Raw genomic sequence first — 6569 nt, forward strand, 5'->3', positions numbered from 1 at the left:
CTTCCTTCCTTCCTTTCTCTCTCTCTCTCTCTCTCTCTCTCTCTCTCTCTTTCTTTCTTTCTTTCTTTCTTTCTTTCTTTCTTTCTTTCTTTCTTCTTTCTCTCAAGAAAGAAAGAAGTTCTTATCATATAGATCTTTCTCTTGTTTAGGTAGAGTTACCCCAATATATTTTATATTATTTGTGATTATTGTGGAGTGTTATTTGCCTAATTTCTTTCTCAGATGATTTATCATTTGTGTTAAGGAAGATTTATTTGTATTATTTGTATTATTAAGATTCATTTGAGTTAATTTTAAATCCAGCCACTTTGCAGAAGTTGTATATTGTGGGACCATGAAAGGTAGCTTGGTCCCCATTTGATCTAAGACTAGAAGCTGTGGTGACCTTGAATGCACTGTAGGAGTTTTGCATGCTTCATGCACAGGGCTCCTGTCACTAGTCACAGCATCCCTCCCCCCTTAGATTTGTGTCCATAAATTATGGGTAATGCCCCAAGACCCCCACATGTAAAGGAGGAAAAGAACGTGGCATGTGGTCATGTAGGCTCAAGACAGATTTCCATGTACATAGAGGCGTAGAGTGCATAGCCAATAACCTTTCATTCCCAGACTTTCCTCCCTGCAAAAGTTAATCTCAGGCCCACCCTGAAAAGGGGTGTATGGTTTCATACATCCACTTTCTGCCATGACAATAGTGCCTTAAAACCATGGACTGCCTCTTTTTATCAGAATCTACCATGGGGAGCCATGGAGAAAGCCTTTGCCTATAGAGCTGCTGGCTACTCTCCTGTAGATGGCCTCTTTGTGCTCTCAACCACAGCTGCCACCAAGCCCAAGCCTACAGTCAAGGGCTCTCCCTATGGGACCATCTGGACCACCCCTTACCCCTGGTTGTGGGTCAGATCTAGTCATCAGGCTCAGATTCCATTCTCAGCTCTTCCTCAACTTTGAGGGGCAGCTGAGTGTCCAAGATCCTGGGAACTCTATGATCCCAGGTTCTTCATAGGCCCAGGGACCTCCAAACCATCTCTGGCTGTCCTTTGCCTTAGACTACACTTCCCTATCCCTGGAGTAGTGTTCTGGTGCTTTACTACAGCCCACACCTGTTGGGAGTGACCCTGTTAGAATGTTAACTGCCTTGTCAGCTATAAGTGCCTACTTACAAAGTTTTGGCCTTAGTGGAAAAGTAATAGCTTAGTTGAGATTTCTGTGGGAAACATTGAGGCCTCTGTATGAAAGTACTACCTCCAGTTAAGAATAAATAGCTATAAATCTTGTGGACAGGTACCTAACAACCCATTCTGTTCTGTTTCTCCTGCTGAATTTTTTTTACCTAGCCAATATCCTGTTTTTGGCAACAGGTGTGTTCCCCCAGAAACACAGTGATCCTGTGCCATCCCCCTCCCCTTATCCTGCTTCTAAGGGCATAAATCCTGCCTGGGAAAAATAAAATTTTTTAGCTTGATCAGGATTTCTTGACTTGCTGTCTGTTCTTTGTGTTTCTCGCCCCCAATTCTCTCCACAGGTGGTTCCTCAGACCCTGTTTGACTGTCTTGCATGTCAAGACACATACCTTCCTCAGCAAAGGCATGGGGTAAGCATAGTCAAACTTCCCACATCCTGCCTTGCCAAGTGGCCATGCCCTTTTGTGGAGCGGACACTGGACCCATAGCCCTGAAGTTTATCAGCAGTAGAAGTTCCCTGGTAAAATATTTCACATTGTTTATCTATACTATCATATCATCTGTAACAATGATACCTTGACTTCTTCTTTGCCAATTTGTATCCTATTAATCTTCTTTTGTTGTCTTATTGCTCTAGATAGAATTTGAATACTATATTGAATAGATATGGGGAGGATGGGCATCCTTGAGTTATCCCTGAATTTAGTGGAATTGCTTCTAGTATCTCTCCACTTAATTTGATATTGGCTCTTGGTTTGCTGGAAATTGCTATTATTATGTTTAGATATGGGCCTTGAATTTCTCCAATACTTTTAACATGAAGGGGTGCTATATTTTGTCAAATGCTTTTTCAGCATTTAATAAGATGATCATGTGATTTTTTTTTAGTTTATTTATATAGTGGATTTCACTAGTACGTTTTCATATATTGAACCGACCTTGCATCCCTGGGTTGAAGCCTACTGGATCATGTTGAATGATAGTTTTTATGTGTTCTTGTATTCGGTTCGTGAGAATTTTATTGAGTATGTTTGCATTGATATTCATAAGGGAATTTGGCCTAAAGTTCACTTTATTGTTATATCCTTGTATGGTTTAGGTACCAGAGTAATTGTGACTTCATAGAATGAATTAGGTTGTATTCCTTCTGTTTCTATTTAATGGAATAGTTTGAGGAGTATTGATATTAGCTTTTCTTTGAACTTCTGGTAGAATTCTGCACTAAAGCCAACTAGCCCTGGGCTATTTTTAGGTGGCAGGTTTTTAATCACTTCAGTTTCCTTAGGGGATATGGGTCTGTTTACCTAATTTACCTGCTTTTGATTTAACTTTGGTATGTGGTATCTGTCTAGAAAATCAACCATTTCATCTAGATTTTCCAGTTTTTTCAAGTATGGATTTGTAGTAGGAGTCTCAGTTTCTATTGTTATGTCTCCCTTTTCATTTCTGATTTTGTTGATTTGGATACTGTCTCTGTGCCCTTTAGTTAGTTTGGCTAGGGATTTATCTATCTTGTTGATTTTTGCAAGGATGTAGCTTTGGCTTTGTTGATTTGTGTGTGTGTGTGTGTGTGTGTGTGTGTGTGTGTGTTTTCTATTTGATTGATTTCAGCCCTGAGTTTGACTATTCCCTGCCATCCATTCCTCTTGGGTGTGCTTTCTTCTCTTTGTTCTATAGCTCTTATGTGTGCTAAGTTGCTAGTGTAGGATCTCTCCAATTTCTTTCTCAGGGAACTTAGTGCTATGAATTTTTATCTTAGCAGTACTTTCATTGCATCCTGTAAGTTTGGGTATGCCGTGTCATCATTTTCCTTGAATTCCATGAAGTTTTAATTTATTTCTTTATTTCTTCCCTGACCAAGTTATCATTGAGTAGATAGTTGTTCAGTTTCCATGGATATGTGGGTTTTCTGTTGATTTTGTTGCTATTGACAACCAGCTTTATTTGGTGGTGATCTGATAGGATGCATGGTATTATTTCAATTTTCTTGTATTGGTTGAGGCTTGTTTTGCAACTGGGTACAGGATCAGTTTTGGAGAAGGTACCATGAGGAGCTGAGAAGAAGGTATATTCTTTTGTTTTAGGGTGTAATGTTCTGTAGATGTGTGTTAAATCCATTTGGATCATGACTTCTATTAGTTTCACTGTTTTTCTGTTTAGTTTCTGTTTCAATGCCCTGTCCATTAATGACAGTGGGGTGTTACAGTCTACCACTGTTATGGAGTGGGGTTCAATGTATGTTTTGAGCTTTAGTAAAGTTTTTTTTTTTTTTAATGAATGTGGTTGCCCTTGCATCTGGGGCATGTGTGTTGAGAATTGAAACTTTCTCTTGGTGGATTTCTCATTTCCTGAATTTGAAATGTCCTTCATCTTCTTTGATAACATTTGGTTGAATGTCCATTTAATAGGATAGTAGGTTGGCAACTCCAGCTAGTTTATTTCCTTGGAAGACTTTTTCCAGTCTTTTACGCTGAGGTAGTGTCTGTCTTTGTTATTGAAGTGTGTTTCTTGTACACAGCAAAATGCTGGATCCTGTTTGTTTATTAGCTTATGTCTTTTTATAGGGGAAATGAGTCCATTGATATTGAGAGCTAGTAAAGACAGATGATTGTTATTTCCTGATATGTTTGTTGTTGTAGGTGGCATTATGTGCATGTGATTCTCTTCTTTTGGCTTTGTTGTAAGATGATTAATGTTTTGTTCTTTCTTTGGTGCAGGTACTCTCCTTGTGTTGGTGTTTTCCTTCTGGAGTCTTCTGTAGGGCTAGATTAGTAGATATATATATATTGTTTGAATTTGGTTTTATCCTGGAATATTTTGGTTTCTCCATGTATGTTAATTGAGAAATTTTCTGGTCATAGTAGCCTGGGCTGGCATTTGTGTTCTTTTAGGGTCTTCATGACCTCTGTCCAGGTTCTTTTGTCTTTTAGTGTTTTGTTAAGAAGTCTGGTGTAATTCTGATAGGTCTGCCTTTATATGCTACTTGAGTTTATCTATACAAAACTTCACTGATAACTTAGTTATGGTTTTTAACCTTCTATGAACCTGTGGAGCTGTGACGGGTGGTGAATGTTTAGCTAGATAATTACTCCTAATGGATATCCATGTAAACATTCTCTGTCTTAATCTTCTATTTCAATTTATGATTTGATGTTTTTGTATGAACTTGTGATGAACTTTTGAACATGTGATCATGTATTTTGAAAGATATATGAGTACTGAGGACAAAGAGATGAAAAAGGAGAGAAGAAATTTTTTTCCATTTCCCCTCTTAGAGTAGAACTTTTTCCCTTTCCCCACTCAGGATTTTTCCACTTTCCCCCTTAGTTAGCTTTCATAGGAAACTATGTACAACTTAGTGATAAACACTATAATCACTTTTCAGAGTATCCCTTTTTCTTCCTGTGATTTCTGACTAGCAGGATGAAAGTTAGACCTGCACAGTTCCTGCTGAACTAGAACAAAGGCCACATTACGTAATCCTCTGTTGTTAGATTACAAGTGTTAATCACCTAAGCTAATAGCCTTTTACCCTCAGAAAGAGCAAGAAAGATTTTAGAATATTTTTAGATGTTATCATCAGCATTTCAGTACAGTTAAAGAACTGGAATGTCCAGAATCTCTCAGACTTTAAAGCCACACCAGAGTCCTACTCTGTGCCCCCACCACTACCCTCTCCTGGCAATATGATAATGACTAAACTAAATTGATAATAATAAAGCTCTGGAAACTTGTGTTTAGTACATGATATAAATGAGGATCTAAAATATATAGGTTTAGATGAAAGATTCTGAGCAGAATCTTAGTAAAGAGTTTCCTGATGGTTCACCCAGTACCCAGAAAGATTCCATTTCCCTTCACTTTAAGCCTCAGAGTCCTAAGTACTAATGAGATAAGTATAATCCACAAACTTGCCAATACTTAGTATTTCACACAGTGAACTTTCACATTATTGAGAAATATTCATAAGTGCAGTTCAAAGATACAGTTCTCTTATGAACTTATTTGACAAAGACTTGTTATGCTCTGATTAGCTTATTAATGCATTCTGGATTTGTAGTTTGAGGCATTGTCTGTCATCTTACTAAGAATTAGGACAACAAATGCCTTGAAATTGTTTTTGCTCATTTAACCATATCACTGCAGATGTTCATCACATGAATGTCCCTTTTTTGGAAAGTAAACTATGCATCTATTCAATTGTATATGTCTGGTTTTGAATAAATTGAGACTCTTCTAAGTAAGTTAAAATGCTAAGAAAGGTACTGTCCTTTCAAATTGTTACAAATTGCATATTTGTGCTTGATTTATTGAGAGTATGAAAGATAATTTATGTATCTCTATATAGGTATCAGAGTAATGTATTGCATTATAATATATATACACATATATTAATGTATATAAAATGTATATATAATAATATATATGCAAAACATAGCCTTAAACTTAGGTTAAATGTTTCTTTTTTAATTTATTTTTTATTTACTTTATGAGTACACTGTCACTCCCCTCAGACACACCAGAAGAAGGCATCTGATCCCATTACAGATGGTTTTGAGCCACCATGTGGTTGCTGGGAATTGAACTCAGGACCTCTGGAAGAGCAGTCAGGGCTCTTAACCTCTGAGCCATTTCTCTAGCCTGGTTAGATATATCTTAAATTATTGTATGGAAGAATATTAGTTTATTTTATATTGCTATAAGAATTAATTAATTAATCTGATCAGAAAACATAAAAGATAAGAATTCACTTGCCTTATGCTTGTAAAGTCTGAAAGTTCAAGAACATGGAGTTAGCTTTTTTATCTTTAATTTTTATTTTTTGTTTTACTATCTAGTAATGGTCTTCCTTATTAACCATCAGTGCCATTATGGGGTCTCACTCTCATGACTTAATCTAAATTTAATTTTCTTTTATGTCCCATTTTTAATACCAATAGGTTTGAGGATTAGAACAGCATATCGATATTTGACATTGCCAAAGCAAAGCAAATGAAAGTATGAGTAGGAATGCTTTAAGGACTATCTTATGTAAAACAATTTTGTAGAAACATTGGTGTCCTTTCTAAGAAGAGTAATGCAAACATCAGCTCTCATACTTTTCCCAACTCCTATTTATAACTGATAATTTTATATAAATAATTTAATAAGGTAGAAACATAGTGCCATAAAATGATTAGAATTTCCAGAGAAATATGGAACTGTAGCACTGGATAACACCACATCAATGAGTACCATTTATATAATAAGCCATCTAAAAATATTCCATACAGCTGTACAATATATATGGATTGTAATAGACATTGGCTTGAGATAGAGAATAAGTAAATATTATTGGGCAAATTATTGGAATTGGGACCTGATTTTCTTTTTCTTTTTTTTTTT

At 36.4% G+C, this 6569-nt stretch overlaps 1 pseudogene; it reads left to right on the forward strand.

Moving 5' to 3' along the window:
- The first annotated feature begins 747 nt into the window (after window positions 1–747).
- Window positions 748–6569, forward strand: part of LOC110289976 — a 51914-nt pseudogene continuing 46092 nt past the window's right edge.

The sequence above is a fragment of the Mus caroli genome, chromosome 2 (assembly GCF_900094665.2).
Source record: "Mus caroli chromosome 2, CAROLI_EIJ_v1.1, whole genome shotgun sequence".
In the NCBI taxonomy this organism is placed as follows: domain Eukaryota; kingdom Metazoa; phylum Chordata; class Mammalia; order Rodentia; family Muridae; genus Mus; species Mus caroli.